Source organism: Thermobia domestica, chromosome 9 (assembly GCF_964235325.1).
Source record: "Thermobia domestica chromosome 9, izTheDome1.hap1.1, whole genome shotgun sequence".
NCBI classification, from domain to species: Eukaryota; Metazoa; Arthropoda; class Insecta; order Zygentoma; family Lepismatidae; genus Thermobia; species Thermobia domestica.
In genome coordinates, this window is record NC_137462.1 from 24,577,262 (window position 1) to 24,602,981 (window position 25,720).

At 35.9% G+C, this 25,720-nt stretch overlaps 1 long non-coding RNA gene across 1 annotated transcript; it reads left to right on the forward strand.

Moving 5' to 3' along the window:
* LOC145694475 (uncharacterized) lies at nt 1–25,720 on the forward strand. The gene is made up of 2 exons (XR_014133011.1): nt 1–474; nt 23,907–25,720. It is a non-coding gene; the product is annotated as an uncharacterized LOC145694475 (long non-coding RNA).

Below are 25,720 nucleotides of genomic sequence, written 5' to 3' on the forward strand. Positions count from 1 at the left end.
GCAATTTAGATTTAGAATACGATAATTACATTCAAATTATTTTTTTCAATAGCTACTTTTACATGCGAGTTTTTCCGTTTTTCTTGTATTTATTTTGTTTGCGAGTTAAAGATTAAGTTCTAGACTAGGTCTAATGACTTTCGGGGAATAGCAACGAGCAGAATTACTTCTGGCAAAAACCACGTTAAATTTTGAAAACCCACAAAATTCATAATTAATCATCTACTGTTCTAAATCCAGTTCTACCAGTAACCCTTCGGAACAAATATTCGAATATTCTCGGATGTAACGTTTGCATCTGTAACATCGCGAAATGGGAATACAAGTCTTCCCTGACAAGTGACTGACGAAAATGCAGTCGAACAAATATGGAACAAAGTACCGTAACAGTAGGTTTGACATGAATATCAGATGATGTTGTAGGGTCCAAATTGAGTGACATAGATGTTTCCATTAGTAATAATTGATGGCAAGGTAATGAGTGGGCTTATAATTCTGTTTTCTGAGTGTAAAAAGTGCAAGTTTGTCAAGGTCATAAATTTTTTTTTAAGCAATCTTAGTTTTCATCTATGATATTTAAATTGTTAATCTAACTGTAATATTTAAATTGTCACTAATTTTGAAATAGAATACATGGATGGAAAGTTACATGGTGCAGTTTGAGAATTCAGATCCATCCATCCATTCATTGTATATGTTCTTTTTCAGTAAATTCACATTCTAGGCCTTAAACAATCATTTTTAAGGTATGGACTCGCATTCCTCAGTACAGATTCATTAGGAGAGCTTCAGTTTTAGTATGCCATAAAAACTTGTTGAAAAACTAACCAACCCGTGTTAGGCTGTCACAAAAAGCATGAATGCTATCTAACCGCTTCATGAAATGAGTACAACAGAGGAGCGCCAGTAGGGAGAATGCGCGGCAGTGACGTTCGGTACACAAGCGAGGATAGCGGGAAAACACTGTATATTATATAAAGCACTTACATTACTTATTGAACTACGTATTTGTACGTTATTATGAACGTTAAACGTAAGATCCATATATGTTCTCATTATTTCCACGTTGCGGCATTTGTGCCGTATGGCCGGACCACTTTGAAAACTGAAAAAATGCACCAAAATGTATTGCATTCGATTATATTTTGTTGTTACGTTAGATTACGGTACATTAGGCGTGCAGTATTACTATAATACGGATCCATAGTATTAGTTGTAGTAGGAGCAGGAGAAAGAGTAGTAATAGCAGTAGTAGGAATGGGTTAGAAACCCGGCAGGGGTTGGTTGGGTTCCGTTCTTGACATGAAATGGGCAAATTAAAGTCTTGCCAGATTTTTTTCTGTACATTTTACAATTTATGGATTCGTATAGTAAAACAAGTGTACCTCTCCGCGTAATAGTCCATCCGCCTCCACATACAGTGCCGCTAACATCAAAAACAATCAACAAATACAACCACTTTCTTAACTTTTACTATTCCGCTTACCATGTTCGAGTTTTATCGAGTTGTACAAATATAAGGAGTGTCAGTTGTTGAAGGGCATGGTCTACTAAATAGTTGAACAGTTTGTCGTAAATATAGAAATAAGTTGAAACTACAGAAAAGAGCAAAATCTAACCAAACCCAGTCTCATCTAACCTAATTTATTACATTTTGGTACTTTTTTGTTGGCATTTATTATGTTCCTCAAACCTGTGGAACACAAAAGCCATGCATTTTTATGGCATATAAATCGTTTTTCTACTATCCTCGTTTATGCGTATACTCACTGCCGCTGAGGCCCCCTGCTCCCTACTCAGATAACATTCGTGCTTTTTAGTGGCAACCTAGTGCAAGTTAGTTTGTGTTTTATGCCGTACGTCCACACTGTACTTCTAACGGCAATCACTACCAAGTGAGCCAGTCACAACCTAATGTTTTGGAGGAAAAACTAAATAATGTACCTCCTTTTTTTAAAAATTTTATTTTCGTGGTCCGGCGATACAGCAGTAATGCCGTAATTACTTTCAGTGCACAGCATATTAAGATTAATTTTAGTGCCTATATGTGTAAGTATGGTCTTCCACTATCCTCGTTTATGCTTATAGCCCCACCGCTGGTAACACTGGATATATATTATATGTGCAGAATTGTAGGAGAAACTAAAAGATACCCTAAAAACACAATGTATTTCGATTAACATACTTGTCTATTAAAATATTATTACACATTTCCATGGCAGATTTTATAGATATGTGAATCTAGATTGTCAATCTGCACCAATTACACTAGCCAACAGTGAAAATGTAACTGGAATGAAATAAATGTCTTTTAACTATATCGACCACGCTGATAACGAAAACGACAATGAAAAACTCGAATTAGCTGTCGTTTCCAAGTTAATGGGAGGTGGGGGTGGAATTAATTGTAATTATTATATTTTTTTAGCATTCATTGTCAATCCTTCCCACATAGGCCGCTGATGATAGACAGAATGATTGAGTTTCCTGTAGGACAATAGCTGTGTGTATTTTGTCACTATTTTTAGCCAGGGCTTATAACAACACGGAGGAGGGAAAGAGGAAGGGAGGAGTAGACCATGTTTCATTTAAGTGTAGTTTCAGTCTTTTACAAGCTGTGTTGTATTCGGGTGCTTGAAAAACGTGTTACTAAAGTATAGTTAGTGCATGTAGTAATTTAATCCCTGTGGTTCAATATGCCTAGCAAATGTGTAAATAGTGCCGACAATTCTTGTTACATTTGCGGACAGGCTATATTGAAATCGCAAAGGAGGCCAATAACGCCATATATTAGGAAGACGTATAGATAGTGTTGTAAATAGAAAAAAAACGGTTCGTATTTTTTCAGAAATGTTCGTTTTTCTTCAAATAGTCATTTGTAATGCATCTTACGTCTATTTAAGTATGAAATATTTTTATGTAGGTGTAATCACCGTAAAATGCAACATAAATTGAACGCTAAATACTGATACGCTACAAATATTTTACAATTTACATGAATACCATACCTATTAACAATTCGGGTTTCCGCAGTTTTCATCAATATCAACTAAGAAATAAAAGTAGAAATGAAATTTTGTTTTTTCGTGAAAGCAGGCCTTTAATAAGCACGAAAATAATGTCACGAACAGTATAAAATTCCAATAACTTGTCTAATGGTAAAAACTAATACTAATTTGCCTAATAGTATTTTTCTAAATGTCATATATAAATAATTTGTCGACTAGATATATATGATATGCAGAGCCGGCTCTACCATTTATGCAGTGGCGTGGGAGAACCAGAATATAGTCAATATAGGGACAACTATACGTATAGTTGCGAAAACCATAAAATATATTTTTCTTTTTTTTTTTTATATATAGTTGCATGAACCATATTTATTGTTATAGGTAGGTGTTTACAAAAGCGCACGATACACAAGCCTGTCAACTCCAAACTGGCAACCAACGCTACAGAATTGTGTGTAAGGGTTTCCTAGGAAGGTAGAGTGGGGGAGGTGATTGTTTTCTGAACAGTGTTGCCAATCTGAAAATTTACAAATTACTGCCGGCTTGTGAGACCGGTGTTTCGGGTTAAGGGTTAAGACAAATCATTGTTGACCAAAAATACACATTTAGAAAAACACCACACCTAAAATACATATTGTAGGAAAACATGAGCAGAAAGCACTCAATTTTTACTGCTGCTTGCAATAAATGCCAGCAATATCACAACGAGCTCAGTGACATGGATGTTGATTAGATTAGATTATGTTCTTTCGTGTTTTGTTCACTGAGTGTTCATGATATTTAGCAATGTTGTAATTTAATTTAAATGTGTATTTTTGGTCAACAATGATTTGTCTTAACCCTTAACCCGAAACACCGGTCTCACAAGCCGGCAGTAATTTGTAAATTTTCAGATTGGCAACACTGTTCAGAAAACAATCACCTCCCCCACTCTACATTCCTAGGAAACCCTTACACACAATTCTGTAGCAGCGTTGGTTCTTGGTTGTCAGTTTGAAGTTGACAGGCTTGTGTATCGTGCGCTTTTGTAAACACCTACCTATAACAATAAATATGGTACATGCAACTATACAAAAAATATATTATGGTTTTCGCAACTATACGTATAGTTGTCTCTATATTGACTATATTCTGGTTCTCCCAACTATACTTTTTTTCAGTGATATTTACGATTTTGTTTCGGGAGGGGCTTTGCTAACTTTCGGGGGGGGGGGCTTTGCCTGAAAATGTGAAAGTTCTGCAAGATATTTCATATACTTTACTATAGTAAGTACGATTTCGGGGGGGGGGGGCTTAAGCCCGGAAGCCCTCCTAAATACGCCACTGTATATATGCAACACGTGCATTTGCGTGGAACGGCAAGCTTGGATGGTCCGGCAAAATCTGTCATAAGTATATTATTTAAATTAAATATTTCTTGTTGGAAACAGATTTCATGATGATGGTAGTTACATTTACTAAGCTGACCTATTTGAATACTACATTCATAAATTATGTTTAGGTTGCATTAGTTTAAGGCCACATGGACAATGCTAAAGCATATGGTCGAATAAATCCGAGCACAAATTGCTTGATTGTTATCAAATGCAAGAATTCAATTCTCGGATAGTAGTGAATATCTGTTCCATTTAGTAAGTAAGTTATCACAGTTTTGATATGAAAGTAGTCTTGTTTTTGTCAGAAGCAAGTTCCTTATCATTGAAGATAGAAATAAGTTTTTTTTTTAAATGTTAGATGTAGAAGAAAAATCAAGAAATAAAGATAAAAGAGCTAGTTGCACTGGAATTGCAAACTGAAACATTGAGATTGAAGCTCGATAGTGAATTCTATAAAAAGGATTACCATCTTTCCTATGCAGGTGTGTTTGCTTTTATCATAATAGATTAACATTTAAAGAAAAAAAATTGATACAACGGAATTGCATTTTTAGTAAGTATTTAAGCCTTTCTGAGTGCGACTGCACTTACCCTCACCTTTGTTGTTCATGCTGGAGTAGCATACTTAAAATAACGAATTCTAAAATTTATTCTTTCTGGAGAAAGGGGGAGGCGGCAAATTATGCCATTGCACGAGGCGACAAATTGACTAGGATCTGAATATAGGATGACTCAATTTGAAGTAATGCAGGGTGTTTCAAAATTAATATTAGGTTTTTGACACTTTGTAGTATCTATTACAATTAACTTACAATTCTAAATATTATATCAAATGAAAGAGCAACTCAAACAGTTTTGTACGCACGCATGTGCATACGTTGTTTCTTCTGGCTGCCGTTAGAAAGAGTAAGTAGCAAAGATGGAGACTAGAGAGCAGAAAGCTTTTTGTGTTTTAATAAAGACTGAACCTGTACAGTGCAACCGTCTGTGTGAAGAATATTAAGGAGACGCTTGCAACTACGTCTTTATTGTTTACAGTTGCTACAGGTCTAAAACCTAAACTACGGTTTACGTGCCAATTTCGCAAGGGAAATATTGCTGCATAACAATGAAGATTTTCTGGATCGTGTCGTCTACAGTGATAAATCGACTTTTCACTTAAGAGCTAATGTGAACATTCATAATGTTTGCATCTGGCCGTCAGCAAATCCTCAGGAGATGGTACAATTGAAACGAAACTCCCCTAAATTGAATGTGTTTTGTGCCATATGGCGGAAAGTTTATGGGCCTTTCTCGCCTATCGACTAGATGTGTGCCGTGTGATGAATGAATCTCACATTGAACACTTGTAGCAAAGACTGTTTGAGGTGCTCTTTTACTTCATGCATTGCTTATAATTGTTCGTAAAATGTAATAAGTACTACGAAGACTTAAAACCCCAAAATTTATTTTGAAACACCCTACATTTCTCACCAACAGTGTTGGAACTAAGATGTAAAAAGGAGAAAAAAATTTCCTTATAAAGTTATTGTTTACAACGATATTATTATTAGTCGAGACTATAACTACAACAACAACACGAGTTAGTAGTCAAAAAAATGTAATCAAGTGTATACTCGGTGGTCAAGGTGGCCAAAGTGGCACACACAGGTGTGTCACTTGTTTAATCCGCTTCAGTGTGGACACTAATTAAGATATCGGGATATTATTCTTGCAAAATGTGGTTGGACTATAGTTTATCATATTAATTTCTTTTTCTTCTGGTGTCGAATTTCACCCCAGTAAAAAATTCGAGAATTTTCTAATTTCGAATTTCCTTTACTTTTTTCCCCTGTAGTTTCCTTCGTTGTAGAAAGACATCCTTAAGACTTGCCAGGTAGATACCTCGGATGGATACCTAACTGCTGACATCAATTGGACGGGCCTGCGCGTAGTGTTGCCAATTAGGGAATTTAAAATTCTCCTATATTTGGGCAAAAAATTAGAAATTTTTGTTTATAAATCCGTAGCTATACGTCCGAGTGCAAGTCAACTTACGCCAATCGAACATTTGTCCTTACTTAACAAACGAAAGTACAGATCGTTACATGGGGTAATTAGGGGACGCACGTAAAATTCGTATTTAGGTTCTAGCCCTTGATTTTTCTAGTTTTTCCTTGCCTTTCTCTTTACCGTAATATATTTTTGATAATTAGAAGCTTTGTTCCTTAAATATCGCCATAATACTTGTAGGATATATTAGTGGTGTACCAATGTTTAATTTAAGAGAGTTTGCGTCTGTCTGGTTGCAGTGTTGCCAGCTACAGAATATTTTAATTCCAGATTTTAGGGAGAAATTTTGGAAAAATTATATGTTTTGTCTCTATTATTTCCCTCTTGTTGGCTATATCGGAACAAATGTACCAGTATCTGGAGGTCTCGTGTTTGCTCTACACAACGCACTATAGAAAGTTTCAATAGGATAATTAGGGGAAGTACAGTTGAGGTTTACAGTGGACTTTGTTCTCTAATTGGAAAGATAACTGTGATTTTTTTTAAGGTAGAATGAGATATTTGTTATTGACATGCTTACTTTATTAGATATGTCACAAAACTTGTAGGATATATTAGAGGAATACCAAAGCTTATTTTAAGATAGTTTGTGTGTGTCTGATAGTAGTGTTGCTAGCTACAAAAAAATTTAATTCCAGATTTTAGGGGCAAATTTTGGGAAAAAATCCCTTTTTTATTTCTATTATTTCCTTCTTGTTGGCTACATTCAAACAAATGTACCAGTGTCTAACAGCCTCATCCTTAGTCTACACAGCGCACCATAAAAAGTTTCACTAGAATAATTAGGTGAAGTACAGTTAAGGTTTATAATAAACCCTGTTCTGGAAATTGTAAGAAAATGGTGACTTTCTGAGGTAGAATGAGAGTTTTTTTTTTAATTTCATGTTTACTTTGTTATATATCGCCATGATACTTGTAGGATATATTCTTCGAGTACTACAGTTTATTTTCAGATAGCTTTCGTCTGTCTGATGGCAGCGTTTCCAGCCAAAACAATTAATTCCCGCTATTAGGTGAAAAATTCGGAAAATTTCCTTTTTCCCCTCTATTATTACCCTCTTACTGGCTACATTGAAACAAACGTACCACTACCTGAAAGCTTCCTCTTTGCTCTACAGAACGCACCATAAAAAGTTTCAATAGGATAATTAGAGAAGCTGTACCCCGGCATATTTGATTTTTGCCTCTGAGGCGTAAAAAGTGTCAAAATTTCATGTGTATGACATAATTTTTTCTTTCCCTCTTTGAATGGAAGCCAGCGACTTCAGGATTTCACTGTACCTTGTCAACACACCAAAGATTTGTTTAGGTGACTTGAACCCATATAGCAGCAGTGGTGCTAGATACAAAAAATTTTTGAAATTCGGTTAGGGAATTTTTTGTAAATTTTCATCTTTACATTTCCCTCAATAATTTCCCACCCGTTGGTAACACTGCAATGCAACTTACACCAAAAAATAGCTACATCCATTTTCTTAAAAACAAGGCCTTAACCATATCAATCGAATGAATAGTTTTTGAGCAATAAGTCACTAACTGAAAATGTAGGAAAACGCCAAAAATGACCTGGGACCGAAAGGAATAATCACACAATTTTGCTCGTATAGGTTCAAAGAAACAAACGATTTGTAAGTTACGAGGGCTTCAACTCAAGTTCTGTTGATTATTTCAATAATCTGCAACATAAATCAATAAATAATAGTTACCAGAAAAAAAACAGATTTTTGAAAAAAAAAACATGAAAAAGAACGGTGTTTTTTATTGAAAAAAAACTTCACAGAAAAAAAACCGTTTTTTTACAACACTACGTATAGACTTCACTCTGGCCGTGAAATCGGGGACGAAGACAAACCATAGGCTCGTCATGTATGTTGCATATCTTGTGTTTCGAGTCTTCATTCGTGGTTGAATCGTAAAAGATCTTCCATGGGCTTTGCTATACCCATGGTCTGGCGAGAACCATCAAACCATGTGAATGATTGTTACTTTTGTATGACAACTCATGCTATTTGCAAGAAGAAAACGTCTTCCTTGACATATCCGAAAGATAAAGCTTAACTGTTGGCGTCAAGACTACAACAGTGGAACTGCCTTGATAAGACGGTAAATGTGACTGATAAGACGGTAACCGCCATATGTCATCCCTTCCATTTTTCAAAAGTGAATAAAAAAAAAAAAAAAACTTGGTATTTTGTAGTGATGTAGAAGAACTAATGTCAGCTATGGGCATTGACTATAAAAGTGATGAATGGAGGTTGTTCATCGACTCCTCCAAAATAAGTCTCAAGCCTGTCCTACTGCATATAGATAACGTGTTACCATCGATTCCGGTTGTGTATGCACTTACATGAAAGAAACATATGATAACAATTGTTATTGCGATTAAACTATGACAAGTTTAAATGGCAGGTTTCCATTGAGCTGAAAGTCATAGGCATATTACTTGGGCTACAACAGGGCTACACAAAATTCTGTTTTTAACTGTGCCTCTAGGATAGCCGCGCCAAAACACTTCATTATAAAAAGAAAGATAGGCCTAAGCGACGTCAATCACTTGAACCAGGACCTTATAATGTTATGCACGAAGTACTTAAAGAATCCAACAACATAATTCTCCCTGCTCTTCATGTAAAATTGAGCCTAATGAAAAACTTCGTTAAGGCCATGGACAAAACTGGGGAAGCATTTCTCTATTTGTGCGAGAAATTTCCGTCTTAGCAAGGCGAAAATAAAAGAGGCGATTTTTGCGGCTGCCCAGATACGCAGACTGTACAAAGATGAGAATTTCAACACCATCCTGACAGGCGATGAAAAGTTAGCTTGGGATGCCTTTGTTCAAGTATCAACAAACATTTTAGGAGATAAGAAGGCAGAAAATCATAAGGATCTTGTGGCAAATCTTCTGCACTGCTGGGTGCAACATGTCCTTAAAATTACGTTTCTTGGATTCGCACGTAGACTTATTTCCTGACAACTGTGGTGCTGCAAGCGATGAGCACGGGAAACGCTTCCACCAGCAAATTTCGGACATAGAAATGAGATACCAGGGAAAGTGGAATGCATCAATGTTAGACGATTACTGCTGGGCACTAATCAGGGAATCACCAGCTAAAAACTACAAACGCCAAACAAAGCGGTTGCGTCTTCAGTGACCTTCCTGCGAGGGATAACAAGGTAAATACATGCATAAGCTTATATAGGCAATAACGTAAAATTATCATAACTTCAAAACGAGAGCTAATCTAGCATTTTCATTAACGTTTTCGTTATCAGCACACCCGAAAACATAAAGATTAGCTATTCTCATGTCAGTTTCAGAAAAAAAGTAAAATTTTGTTGGCTAGTGTTATATTTCCGGTGTTAAAGCCTAGGTACCACTTAAATTTCGGGTGTTATTTCAAGTGTGCCTCTGCTGTCGATATGTGTTTTCCCGTACCTCCCTCAAAAGAGGAGGGACAAGTAGCTATGACCGAGACCCTTCAATAGTTGGATGCGGACAGGATTGCCACATTGAAACTTCCAAGTGGGCCGCGGTGGCTCAGTGGTAGAGCGTTCACTTCTGGTGTTTGGAGTCCCGGGTTTGATTCCAGCCCCCGTCAAGTGAACTTTGTGGTGGACAAACACCGTGTGCGTGGGTTTCCTCGGGGTTCTCCCGTTTCCTCCCACTTTTTTTATTCTACCATTTCATTCATTACTCATCATCACCGTCTCCTTTAGCCTAACCGGCATAAGCGTGGGACGTAAAACTCAAAAATTTCATTTCATTTCATTTTGGAAACTTCCAAATTGTTTCATGGGCTTCTCTGTGCACTGGCTTGGTAGCTATTCTAAGTAACGTACGATCTTTACTCGCAAGACCAAACGGCTGAATGACAAATTGGCAATGCAGCTGAGGTCATTCACTTCTTTCCGCAAAGCAAGGAAGATTTCTTCCTAAGAGGACGGTAGGGGTGAGGACGAAGTATGTTTCACATATCCGACCACACACTTGAATTAGAAAGGCTCTAGTGAAGAATGTCCAGTACAAAAAATGGAATTACAAAAATATTGCAGTTAAACGATCCGGTAGCCAAGATATAACGTAATCTGCCACGGGCGGTTCTGACTTATTAAGATTGAGGAGAACAACTAAATGCTGGTAGACCTCAACTACATTTACATCAAAATTGTAAGGGGCAGTCTTTTTGAATTGAAAAGATAGCGGGACATTGTTTCTTTCTCTACCAATACAGTTCATATATTTCTTCCACTATTGGTTGTCACTTGCTATAAATTGAAGTTTTCATACAGTATCACCTTTAGAATATTTCGTTCTGACGTAAAAGTTAAACCTTTAATACTATTCATTAATTTATTCTCTACCTCCCTTGTTTTCCTTCCACCATATCTTCTGTATTTTGTTCAGAGTACAGTTTATTCTGTAGCAATGTCTTAATATGTTCTTAATTATTTACAGTTGTATTCCTTTACTCTCATTATTCCAGCACCTCTCTTCGGTTTATCTCTTGAAGTTTTTACGTTCTCTTCAACATACATATTACCGAGAACTTTAATTGGCCACGTCTCCGCTCTTTACAATGTAATAAACTAATCTCTTTCAATATTGAAAGTCTTCACTCAGTGACTCAAATGTAATGCCTCTCACCATTATCACCACAGTCATATTAAAGATATTTCACAATTTATCCTGTTACTTTTTATTTATTGTTCATATTTCATATCTTCGTTAACAAAACAATACCAACATATTGAAAAACAGACAACTATTCTACTTTCTTGCTTAGTCTTTGTAATTTATCACAGCCCTCCCGGCTGATCTAGCCGCTCACGTGTGCGTCTTTGGTGCATGGGGTCCCGATTTCAGTTCCAGTGGGGAAACGTTGAAATTTGAATGCATTACGGTCAAAATGCCCCCCTCCCCAAAAAAAGTATATTTTTAGTGTTGATCAGTACCGTACAGTACTACAGGATTTATAAACAGTTGAACATTTTGTCATACGTTAAACCAGTTTCTGTTAGCACATTCTCACATATTAGTCTCATGAAATCAATATTTAGGGATATTTTAATTCTGCATAAAGTTGAGTGACAGACACAGCTTTCAACCGTGTTCAAGCTTTCAAAATATATGTGCCACTTCCTAAACATATTACGAGTTCCAAAGCAAACCACTTCTGTGCGCTTTGCTTAAATTGAAATTAGCAATTCAATGAAGAAAAAATGTATTCAGCTGCAACTTACAGTCTTTAAAACATCGCGCATTGGAAGTGAACACTAGTGTTGTTGTTTTTATCTTGTAGGTGGAAATCTATCTTGTCTTACCATAAATACTGTCCCAAAGTTTTAAGTGCATTGACACGAAATGGTTAGAGATATTGTAGTATCCTAATAACATGAGTTACATGGATGCATTATGAACCAAAATCACAAATAATTATTCAAAATGACCACCGTTAGCATGTACGGTGGACCACAACATTCCTTGAGGTATTTAAAGTCCGTGAGATAGGCTATCCAACTAACGCCGCTCCAAGATTAATTACGCCTGGTAGTAGCCCTAGAAGGGCAGCATGAAGTTGCCCCCACCTCTTAAAAAAATAAATTGTAAAGTGTGTTTTTGTGCAGGACTGGGGCGAAACGCTGGCTGACGAAATGACAAAAGAGAGTCTTTGGATACTTGTATTCACAGTGCTTCTTCTTTGTATTTTACACACACAAAATTATACATAGGCACTTGAAAAAATATTCGGATACCAGAGGCGCCAATGAGAAAATAAAACTCGGGGGACTTAGTTAATCTTATAATTAACTCAAATGAGGAATTATATAAATAAGTGTACTTGCTTCAAATAACTACATGTCTGCGTATCAACTAATATACGGATAGATTATGCGGCATATATAGTAGGTTATTTATTTTTCTTTTTTAAATAAACTCAAAGCTTTGCGCTGAGTTTTGAAACTATTAACAGTAGTCTTACCTGCAAATCAATTAAAAGTACGGATGGATCATTTAGGTGGAAGAGCCCAGCCCCCATTGAAAATTTTGGGAGTCTAACAGGGCCTGAGCTCATAGGTTCCGGTGCCATTGATTGATACGTAATACTACTTCGAAAGAAGAAATTGTTCGATTTCATTATTCGTTAAATGATTTTTGAAAATGCTAAATATTGATATGAAGTAATTTATTTGCAACTAATAAAAATGCAAAATTCAATAACACTAAAACGAGTTGGAGAACTTATCCGTGCTAATCGTATTTCCCCTTAGGTTGCAAATATAACTGAGAGTTCCTTAAATGTCGATGGTGATCACTCTATGGTACAAAGAGAAGAACACAGGATTGCCCTGTTACCCGTTCAAAACGGGATTTTCCCTAATCATCCTCTGCATGATACTCGTTTTCATACTGTGCTGTACATACCTTTGAGTCTCATTGTATTATAATTATCTTTCATAATCGAAATAACAGAACAGAAACAGAATTTCACTTATTTTCACCTTAAATTAATTTATTTCGGAATTTGATTTAAATCAACTATGTTTATTTAAAAAATCAAGTGATATAAATCTTGATTTAAATCAGTCCACCCTGCAAACCACAGATGGGGTAAGAGAAAACTGTACTTTCCAAATAACGTAATTCACTTTTATAGGCTATCCTTTAAGGCACTTGGCTAACTTTTTGACAGGTTCACTCTTTTCGATGAGATATGTTTTACAGGAAGCACCTCAAACTATGTATTTACTTCACCTTTTGAAGGCATTGGAGCCCATGCATTGAAGGACCTCTACGGTACCATATTTCACATAAGTAAATCCCTACTTTAAGCGTGATTGCATATCCAACTCCTAGCTATGAAAACATTTACAATCATTCCAGTCACAATCATTTCAATGATTCAAACTGTTTTATTTAAGTTTTAGGGCGTAAAATCGAATGTAATTTATTCTGAAAATAGTTTTATACTTTGCAAGACCTGTGACTTCAAATTATTCACCGCAAACTCATAGTCGTACCGAAATAAATAAAAACGAGTATGGAGCAGAAAACCACTTTACACAAAGTCAAAATAGCCTCTGAGAAGGCATACGAAATGGTCGAGCGACATGGCTCAATAGTCCATCGATCAGAAGTTTGTGTGTTTTTTCACCAATACCGATGCTTTGGACACATTTCTTATATATTATTAGACATTTTCAGAATAATGAAATGGTCAACATTATAATAGCGCATATTAGATACAAGGCCAAAATTTGACGTACAAAGCCAGAAAACAGAATTTCATATTTGGTTGCACACACAAATATATTTCCTCTAAACTTAATCCAACTCACATGTGCTCAACCAGGTGTTGCTGTGAATGTCATTAAAAAATAAGAGGGTTATTTAAGCGAATTCGAAAACGCTAAAATTATTTATTGACTTTAGAACTAATTGTTTTTAATCAATGAAAATTTTCTAAAGATATTTTCAAAAGTTATATGTATTGTTATGAACTAATTCTTAACCTTCAGTTCGCTTTTCAGAATTCATAGTTTTTACAAAATGATTGTTCATCACATCAAGGAAATCTATAACACACCCGTCTCGCATAAAAACTATATCATTAAAAAATCACATATGAAAAACCTGATGAAAACTTTCTTCCAATTCTGAAATTAATGTTATTGTAAAGTTATATTTTTTTGTAAATGCAGTGTTACAAGCCACTTGATTGTAATTGTATGACTTTGAAAAAGTAACATAAAAAATAACAAGAAGTAAATTCTATATTCTATTGAAATTTTGTAAAAAAAAAGTTAGTAAAAATATAAACTAAAAAAGTGTATGTAAAATGCCATTCATTTGTAAGTAGTTTCGAAATATTTGAACACAATTTAGTAATTTGCGACATCACTTGTTACACTAACTCTATTATTTTCTAGTAGTTGAAATTCAGTAAACGCAAATCACAATGAAGAAACGTAAGTACTTCAGCAGTTTCAGGCTTCATTCTACTTCTTATCCTATATATGTCCAGCAATACTAAAGAGACATTCACTTTCAGCTGATGATGAGAGAGCACTGAAATATTTCTTCACAAGTTGTACAAGTAAAGGAAAACTATTTGCATTTTGTTTTCACCACGATAGAGGATAATCATTTGTTGGGGCTACTATCCTGAGGACCTTTGGCTTTTCTTCACCACTATTTTGGCATGGAGGGACTAAAAATATCATTTGAGTACGGGTAGTGCAAATCAAAGGCGTACAAATGCATAAAGAAATCGATTGTACAATTGATATCAATTTAGATGAACTTTAAAAGAAATCGATTAAATATAAGCGTCACTGTTAGTATTAAACAAATTGAAAATACGCTAAGTTCGGAAAATGTATCGGTAAATATTGGTGTCCATTTGCCGATACCGATACTTCCAAAAGTGGCCGATATCACCGATACCGATATATCGGTATATCCCTAATAACTGTGGCTACAAGTTTTCTTTCAAATTCGATTAGAAGGGAACATTATATGAATTCCATTATTATCCTCGGATTTGTAATTAAAAAAAAAAAAATTATTTATAAGCAGTGATTATTTCAGAAGATTGTCCCCGGGGGATTGTCAATGTATGAAGAAGGAAAAACTGCTAAAACACCGGTAGTCCACTTTGAGCATGATCGAAGATATGTCCCCGAAGGGGGAAATTTCTTAGGTCGACAGGGTCTCAAATTCTCCCTCAGGTCACCCCCGAAAATAAATCATCACTGTTTGAAAGATTTTCTGAAACATTTTGAAATGGGAAAATCATAACTTAATATGTAAAAGCATAAAGAATTATAGTACTAAAATGAAGTAAATATTATCGTGTAAATTATCGATTTCTAGTCGGAATAAAACTCGAATATTCGTTTGGATTGTACTTTGAAATAAGTCCTCTATATATAATCCTTACTGGAAAGGTACGTTTAACTCCAATTATTTAATCAATATTTTTACTAATATATTTTAATTGTAGTATCTTTACTATTCAATGTTGTATACACTTCATTTTCCAAAGCAAAATCTCGCAAATGTATATTGGACTAGTGAATATTTGCAAAAATTATCGTTTAGTTTACGTAAATGCTGAATCGTCTCATTTTAAACTTTGTACTTTAACTAATAATAATAATAATCGTATCTTTATCAGAAAATTTCAGGCTTATTCAATGAGTTCAACGAAATCATATGCTACTTTATGCTTTCTATGGATATACCAATTTTGCTCTCTATTCGAAATTCTATTTAATCGAATCCGGTAGAAACAGAAAGAGAAACTTCGAGAACAGTTAAATATACTTTGGTGGGACTTGAACCTACCTTTAAGAGTGCTTTAGGATCTATGCAAACGCTTACGGCTTTCTCTTTTGGCAACCGGATGAGGGCTGTTGATGTGTATGACTTCACCACTCTTGTAAAATCATCGACATTTTGAATTTCAGCTGTACTTGGGCTGGAAAGATATTATTTTGCAGCGTGATGCTTCAGCAGGCAAATTTTTACATTTGAAAGAGACAGAGATAATTGTTGGAACTTGCACCTTATCACTGTAGGATTCACACGATTCAACACCTGAATTGATGTTCCAATATAAATTTCCGGCAAGTTGCACAAGCTTCTTTTGGTTCATTTATTTCTAAAAATAGAATTTTTACTTTGAAGAATGTAGTCAGTTTTGATTTGGTGGAGTCACCCACAACTGCTGTAATTTCGCTGTGCTTTCTTGATGCATACAGCTTACAACTTGACTTCACTTTTGTAAAGCAGGACTAACACCAAGCTCTATAGCTGACTAATTCATGGAATATAATTATTCTTCTGAGATACAAAATCTTCATTACTTTTATGGATATGCAAATAGTCAGCACTCTTAACTCTCCTGCGGCCCCCGTCAGAAGACATTTTAAACTCAGTCCTTTCCACAAAACAGTGTAGAAGTCAGTCAATTAGCAGGATCCTCACAAAAGCTTACAGGTACTGTTGCACCACAAATGTAATGAACTACTCTCTTTGTTTGCCTTTTGGGAACTGAACTGTGAATTCATGTGTCTTCTTTTATTTGTTAGACCAAACACAAAGAATTGTCTGGATGGTTCCAGAATGTTCTAGGAGGTTCTATTACATTCTGGAATAACCTAATTAGTTCCGCATTGTTCTACGGGACCTCATGATTTGGAAGGTTCTATGTAAAGAAAATCCATAAGAAGAATAACATTTATCGTGCTTAATTCCATTACACTGAGCACTTGGTCCGCGAATGGATTTTTAACAAAACTCTTATGAATAGTATACTACCCTTAGAGATACAACTCTTGTATATTTCTCAGAATTTTTGGGATTGGTATTTTTGAAGAGAATATATTTGATTTAAAAAAAAAAAAAAAAAAGAAGAAAAAAAGAAAAGAAAGAAAGAAAGAAAAGAAATCAGAAGGCCACAGTACGAGAACTTGAACATATATTTCTAAACAGAGGATATCATTTGAATTAGTAAATTATTATCTTTCAAATAAAGCAGAAGACAACAAAATATCTTGAACAATTCCAGAGAGAGAACACTAATATTTTGCCGAAAATCGCGCATGAGAAATGGGCCTGAAGCTCGGACCAGATATCAGGATTAAATAAAAAAAAAAAAAAAAATTCTTACTTTGCCTTGGATTTAAAAATCTGTTAAATTCATAACATCTGAGCCTGTCAAGGTAACCCCCTGCCTGAATTGATATGGACTATAGCTAATGCTTCGAAAATTCTACTGGAGTTCCCTCGCCCTTGGAACGAAAATTCAGTTACTAGACTGAATAGGATGTATAGTCAATTTTCAGTTAAAAATACCTATTTCAAAATTATATAAATGTGAACGTTTCGACAAGAAGTTATTGTCTTGTTCAGTACTTTTCGGAAAACTAACGCTGTTTGGAACTATATCCCATTGCTTACCTTCTTCCTAATAGCATTTCTTTATTTTTCTTTTTTTCAGTTAATCCAGTTAATTTTAAAAATGAGATGAAATGAAATCTTTAAGTTTTACGTCCCACGGTTATGCCGGTTAGGCTAAAGGAGACGGTGATGATGACAGATGAGTGAAATGGTGGAATGAAGAAAGTGGGAGGAAACGGGAGAACCCCGAGAAAACCCACGAGCACGGTGTTTGTCCACCACAAAGTTCACTTGGCGGGAGCTGGGATCGAACCGGGACCCCAAGCACCAGAGGTGAACGCTCTACCACTGAGCCACCGCGTTCCCCTCAGTTAATTTTAAGTAAACTCAAAGCTTTGCACTGTGTTTTGAAACTATTAACAGTAGTCCTACCTGCAAATCACTTAAAAGTATGGATGGATCATTTGGATGGAAGAATCCAGCCCCCAATGAAAATTTTGGGAGTCAACAGGGCCTGAGATCCTAGGTTCCGGCGCCACTGATTGATACGTAATACTACTACGAAAGAAGAAATTGTCCGTTTCATTATTCGTTAAATGATTTTTGAAAATGCTAAATATTGGTATGCAGTAATTTATTTGTAACTAATAAAAATGCAAAATTCGATAGCACTCAAATGAGTTGGAGAACTTGTTCGTACTAAGCGTATTTCCCCTTAGGTTGCGAATATAACTGAGAGTTCTTCCATAAATTTCCCTTGTGTCTAAATATTCTTCTTCATGAGCACCAACTGGTTTGTTATGTAGCCATTAATAATAAAGAAACAGTCTCAGATCTTACCTGTTTTATTTCACTCCAATAATAATGTAGTCAAAAGAAAAGTGTTACCACTACACTAATTTGATATGTAAAGATTGGAAGTTCATGAATAATATTGATTTATGAGATACATAAGATAGACAAGGTGCAGATTAAGAATAAAGGTTGAGAGAAGATTTCAGTTGTGTATTTTAATAGATTTCACATTACTCTATAGAGAACATCGTTAAAACTGAAAGTGGTTGTTGATTTCTGCCACTTTCAGTTGGAGTAGAGGGTTAAAGAGAAAATATGATACGTATTCTTAGAACAATAAACCGATTCGCAGAAAGAATCTCACTATCTCTTATCCTTTTTGTTTTATGTAGATTAAAATGAATTTTTGAGTTTTACGTCCCACGTTTATACCGGTGAGGCTAAAGGAGACGGTGACGATGAGAAGTGAATGAAATGGTGGAATGAAGAAAGTGGGAGGAAACGGGAGAACCCCGAGGAAACTCACGCACACGGTGTTCGTCCACCACAGAGTTCACTTGGTGCGAGCTGGGATCGAACCAGGGACCCCATGCCCCAGAGGTGAACGCTTATATCACTCAGCCACCGCGGTCTCCTATGTAGATTAATATTGAAACCGGAAGTTGTCGTAAATTTCTGTAGTAGGTTTTAGTAGAGAGTTAAAAAAGGATGGAGTTGTATTCTTTAGCTGCTTAATCGATTGCAGGAAAGTGCTTCTCGCTTACAACTGTCATTTTTACTCCATAGCTATCAACTTTAAAATCTGAAATGTTAATGACTATCATTTCCGGTTTGAATACCACCTTCATTAACAAACTTGATTGTTAACTTTTGACCCTCCACATCATCATCATCTACGCCTTTTCCCCAGTTAACTGGGGTCGGCTTTTCGAATCCCTCTCCTCCACCTGTTTCTATTCTGCGTCATATCCTGTGTAACACCACACTATACCATCATTCTTAACACAATCTACTCACTTCTATCGCATCTACTTGGTGAGCTGTGTATTTCAAATGTCTTCTTTTTACATGCCCAAACCATCTCCATCTACTTTCTTGCATTTTTCTAGTACTGGTCTCACCTTTACTGTTCTCCAGATCACTTCTTTCTTAATTTTGTCCTTTTACGTCACTCTACACATCCACCACAGCATCTTCATCTCCGCAACATACATTGTCTGTTCCTCTCTGTTCTTCGTCGTTCAACATTCCGCTCCCGTACAATAAGGAAGGTCTCACTATTGTTTTGAAGTTTTCTTTTAAGGCGTATTGGTACTCTACGGTCACACAACACTCCTGCCGCTTCTTTCCACTTCGTCCACTGCGAATTCTGCTGTTAACATCATCTACTCCTGCATTTTCTTGCAGAATTGATTCCAACTACTTGAATTTCTTCGTCCTTACCACCTCTTTTTCGTCAAATTGTATTTTCGTATTTTCGATTGCACTTTTCCCGAAAAGACAATGTAAATATTCTGTCTTAGTTTTACTAATTTTAAGCCCTTTGCTTTCCAATGCTTCTCTCCAGGCATGTAATTTCTCTTGCAGAGCTCAGTCATCAGTGTGATGTCATCCGAAAATACCATATTCCAAAGTGATAATTCTTGGATAGCCTTTGTAAGTTCGTCCATCACAATTGCAAAAAAAGGTATGGACTAAGACTAGATCCTTGAGGAAGTCCCACTTTAACTGCGAACTCTTCTGTTACTCCGCATGCGCTCTTCACCCCGTCCTACATCTATTATGCATATCTTGAATTACACACATCCATCAAGTAATTCTTGAGATTTTGGGTCTCCCGGATGAACATCCAGTACATTATTGAGTAAGGTACTGCTATTTGTGCTAAACATATCGTGTGAATTTAAAGGGAAAGTTGCATCATAGACCAGCGTTTCCCAACCTTTTTCCAACTTGCGGCACACTACGGGTGTAACTTGAATTCTTGCGGCACACTCATAGATATTATTATTTGCAAATATAAAATACCATGGTAATTTTTTTTTTCTATGATTACTGATCTCCTCACAGAGACAAAAGCTCGATCACTGGTTTTCCCCTATGCTAATTCATTATGCTTATTTTTTATTCTAATTTTAAAATAGAAAACAATTGCAATGAAATATACGACTCAGATTTTTAAAAATACGCTTTCTTTTTCGAAAACTGTATCCAGCCTTTCACTAAGAACGAAGATCACTAAATAACAAACGAACAAACAAAAAACCGGTGCATACTATTGCAAAGCTTGCGATGCGTCGAAGTCAAAACACACCTGTTGAACAAAGTGTTGTTCTGTCATTCACGTGCGAATGAGTGTTCTACGAACGTTCACTTGACGCGTACCGTACAAGTGCTTCCATTTCTCGGTGTTAGTATGACTCTCAATTGATGCGTAACATAGCAGCTAATCGTGAAAATGTGTACGAGCCTAAATACTGTCTGCTATACAGTAATAGATAGAATAATATATCATAATTACAGTAAGTTTTTCCATGGTAGAAATTCATACAAATGTGAAATACAAAAATATATATTTTTTCCTATGTCTTGCAATTTGATTGCTATAGAATTAATATTTTTGTTTCGATTTCCTCGCGGCACATCGGTTGGGAAACGCTGTCATAGACCAAGGTGTTAATATACCGAAGTCGTATTACTAACCTACATGACCAGGAGAACGGCTAAAAAGATATTGCGATCGAAGCAGAGGAAGAGACGGATGATGAAGGAAAAGGACCTAGTGTATTGAAAAGTGAAGTTGTACAAGCCAACAAAGCCATGTGAAGGAAGAAGGCCACTGGAGACGACAGCATGACAGCAGATTTGCTCAAGGGATTAAGAGACAATACAATGAATGTACTGACTTCATATGCTAACAAGATCTACCTGAGTGAAGAATGGCCAAAGAAGTGTTGTGATGTTACAATTGTTGCATTTAAAGAAAGAAAAAAAAAAAGCAGTAATCACAGAATATTTTCCACACTCAAAAGGCTATTGCGTGCATACTGAGCAGACGGCTGGAAAGTAAGATAGTGATGATGATGGAGGGAGATCAGTTTGGATTCCGAAAAGGAAAGGACACCAAAAATATTATTGGGTTAGTGAGAATTGTATCGAAACGAGTTCCCAACGTAAGGGAAGAATTGTATTCGTGCTTCATCGACTGGCAACTTTTTTTTTTTTTTTTTTTTTTTTTTTTTTTTTTTTTTTTTTTGACTGGGTTAATGGGACCAAACTGCTGAAAATACTTAAAGAAATTGGGGTCAACTAGAGAGACCGGCGACTCAGTAGCAACTTGCACATAGGACGAGCAAAGTTGGCTCGAGTAACCAATAGTGTGGAGATTGGAAGAGAAGTCAGACAAGGATGTAATTATTCAACATTTACAGTGAATGCTTAAAGAAGAAAGCATTAATGGGAGTTGGATATTTCAAGAGTGGAGGGCAGATTATTAACATGGTCAGCTATGTGGATGTCACAGATATTATAGCTAGAATTGAAGAAGAACTACAGAAGATGATTGACAAAATAGTTGACACTAGCATACTATATGGAAGACGTAAAGACGTAAAAAAATCTAAAGTTACGAGAATATCCTATGGAGACACCCTTGCGAATCAGAGTAAAACAAAGAGAACTTGAAGAGATTGGTCATTTCAAATATCTAGGAAGTATTTTGACGAGAGACACTTACTGAACCAGAGAGAGCAAGTCAAGAATCACTGTAGCCAAAGATGTATCCAATGAGTAAAGATCATTCTTAACTAGCAGGAAGAAGCTGGAGAAGTGCTATATGTGGAGTATTGGATTATTTGGTTCGGAGACTTGGACATTACGGAAGTTATGTAAGAAATATTTAGAGTTTCAAAGTATGGTGTTGGAAGAAATGGAGAAGATAAAATGGGTAGAGAGATTAACAAACGAAGATATTGTAAAACTGGTAGGAGAAAAGAGGACGCTTTTAACCGGCATCCTTCGTAGGTAGACCGATTGGATTAGACACATCTTACGAAGGAATTGTCTTCTTCGTACTTTCATAGAAGAGGAGTAAAGACAAGAATACAAGTAACTGATGATTTGAGAAGTAGAAGAAAATATTGGAAGTTAAAGAAAGGAAGCTGAAGGTCGAGAAACGTGGGCATTAAAATAAGTAAATAAATAAAACTCGTTAGTTCCAGAACCTGCCAAAAAGCACAGTTGTCAATGTATGACTTTGCACGATATAACTCTTGTATATTTTACCACTAGATAACGTATAACCATTTGTTTAGTATGAAATATGAAATAAAATTTTAATTTAACGTGACAGGGTATGCCCTTTAGGCTAAAGGAGACGAATGATCAGTGAAACCAAATGATTGTAACATTAAATATTTGTGCTCTCTCATCGGGTACCGAACCCGAGACTACGTGTATCAAAGGGGACCAACGGGGACATTTTTTTTTTTTTTTAGTTTAGTTTAACATCTTACGATTGTGCTTCGAAGCTAAGAAAAACTGTAGTAATGAGATGGATGATAGTGTAGATTGAATGCTGTGGGAGAATTCCGAGAAAACCTATACACCCGGGATTTGTCCACCATAAAGCCATTTGGCAGGAGCTGGGATTGAACCAGGGATCTCACGTTAACATTGAGTAGCGTTGGCGCATGTTTGCTTCGCAATCGCACTTGTCAGTCATCATATTCATGCAAAACTGAAGACAAAACAGTCCGTGTAGTGTCCTAGACTTTATTATTATTATTATTATTATTATTATTATTATTATTATTATTATTATTATTATTTGTGCGCTAAAGACATTGTCTACATTCTCTTATTCCCAGTAACATTGCGGGAACTGAGGAACCACATTATCGTTGGTTATATGGCTGTTAACAATGTTGTAGCATGATGTGTTGCCCGAACTGGATTATTGCCTATTTGGGTGGAAAAAAAAGAACAACCCCGTTGCACGTTTATAATGGTAGGAATATTTCTATTTACTACAGTGTATCAATCAATATTTTGTGCTTAACACTTCGTGAAGTACTAAGTTTTAAACCCAATGATTTATTGGTAATAACCTTGTGTCCATACTTTAATATATGTATATACATGATGTTTCAAAACAACGCCGATAACGTTTGGGAGGTGATTCCCGACACCAAGATAAGACAAAAAGTATAGACCAACTTGGGTACACGAATGCTTCCTTTCGGAGTTATAGAACGCCGAAAACGTGAAAAAATGAACTTTTAAGATCTATAGCTCCAGAACTATGGAACCTACCGTAATCGAGTCAAGACTTCACTTAGGAACTAATATGTGCGCTATTGCAAAATACATGTTTTAGAATCCTGCTGTATTCACGCAATAATTTTTGTAGAGAGAATTTGGCTACCGACATATAATTTGAAATACTCATCAACTATCTCTATAAAAGTTGTTGCGGAAGTACCGCATAGGGCATATACTAGTTCGTAAGTGAAGTCGACCCGACTACGGTAGGTCCCAAAGTTTTGCAACTATATACCTTTAAAGTTCATTTTTTCTTGTTTTCGGCGTCCCATAACTCCGAAAGGAAGCATTCGTGTACCCAAGTTGGTCTATACTTTTTGTCTTATCTTGGTGTCGGGAATCACCTCCCAAACGTTGTCGGTGTTGTTTTGAAACACCTTGTATAATCCTTTCACTTCTATTTATTTCTCTGTAATGTAACACATTATTTTTCTACCTTTTTAGATTATGGAATTTCAGTCAGAAAAGTTTAGAAGCTTGAGGCTGTACTGTGGACTCCTGCAATAAAGAAGCGCTCGTGACATGATGAATGAAGAGGAACTTCTTTGGCACCCAGTAGTTAGATCCAACCGAAGACATGAATCAAAGATCTACAAATTCGAAGAAACATGTTCATAATACGTTGTTCTAATGTTTAGGAAATAGTATTTAATGTTATTGAGATATTCGGTTTTAGTTAAGTATGTACAAATTTTTAAATTAAATTATTATTATTATTATTTTGTTAAAGTTAAGATAAAAGCAAAACAGCATTTGTTAATTTTATAATGGCTGAATCAAATTATTTTTTCTACAGACATGTTCCAATTCGATACCGAGGCCAGGTAGATTTGTATCATTGTTTCTTCCAGATATTTAGAGAGAGTAATGGCATTACACGTGAATACATTAGCTATTCACCCAAACTAGATCTTTGCTATTTGGAGGAAGTAATTTCCAGATTGGTGAATTATAATAACAGTCAGTGGTTTACGGCTACTTTCATTCCCGTCCCTTCAGCACTACATATACCAAACGATTTTCACTCCTTACAGAGAATAATTTTAGATCAAATTAGTCTTTTGGTTGGTTACGGTACTCTGTTTGAAAATCTTGTAGCTCTGGGTGAAATCTGTGAAGATGGGTACTGTATTCATGTTATGTATAACACCGACATTCCAGAAGAAAAATTTAAAGAATGTTTGTCATTGTTTTCTGTAGGCTTTAATTTATTAAAGACGGAACGAGTGGAAGATTTTATTCTTCATCTGAAAGAAAAGGCACGATCCTCTTTTCTTGCTATTTCAAATGACACTGACGTCTTAGATGTTGTTGCAGATGTCATAAATTTTTATAGCAACATGTAGTATAGAAGGCAAGAGATACGGAAGGATGAATCTTCCAAAATGATACAAGTTTGACCTTTGGTAGCTGAGAAGTGACTAATGACTTTAGTTGTACTTTGGCAAAAAATCCTATTACTGGGTGTTCAGAAAGTAACTATGCAGTTCATAACTTGCCGTATTTTATTTTCCATAAACCAGTGTAAACAACTGAAATTAACTAAAAGCAAAACTTTAATGTCATGGAAGTTATAAGAGATGCGGGAAGTGATCCCCTTGCACTTGAAGACATAGTTGCACACGTTTCTGCATGTTCTTGAAGACGTTGTGCAGAACATCGGAAGCGATGTTCCGAATGTGACGTGTCAGTGCAGTTTGGAGTTCTTGTATGGTGTGCGGTTGCCTTCATGAGGTTCCGTACAGTATTACAGTTAGGAATCTTCACTCCTGGGAACTTTGCTGCAAGTGCAGCTTCTACTGCTGAGGTAAACTTATCTCCATTGCGGAACACGTGCTCCACAAGAAACACTCTTTCTTCAATCGTCACCATGATGACCTGGATCACAATGATGTCACACAAGACGTTGGTCTTCAATCAAACCGGACCTGTGAACAAATACAAATACCTGGTCAAATATGGTTCAAATATGTTAAACAATGGAAAATGTTGTATTATTAATTGACAATCATATCAGTCATCACTTAGCACACCACAACATGACACTGCATAGTTACTTTCTGAACACACGGTATATGTAGGGGCAGGGTTGGCTGGTTTAAACCAGCTGATTTTTTCAAAAAAAGCCAACTGGTTTAAACCAAAAAACGAAAAATGTTCGGAAAAGTGTAAGTGTTTGTAAAATCTTAATGAACACACATTTGTGGGTTATCATGTTTCACTCCCGTATATTATTTGTATTATATTCAGACGTAAAT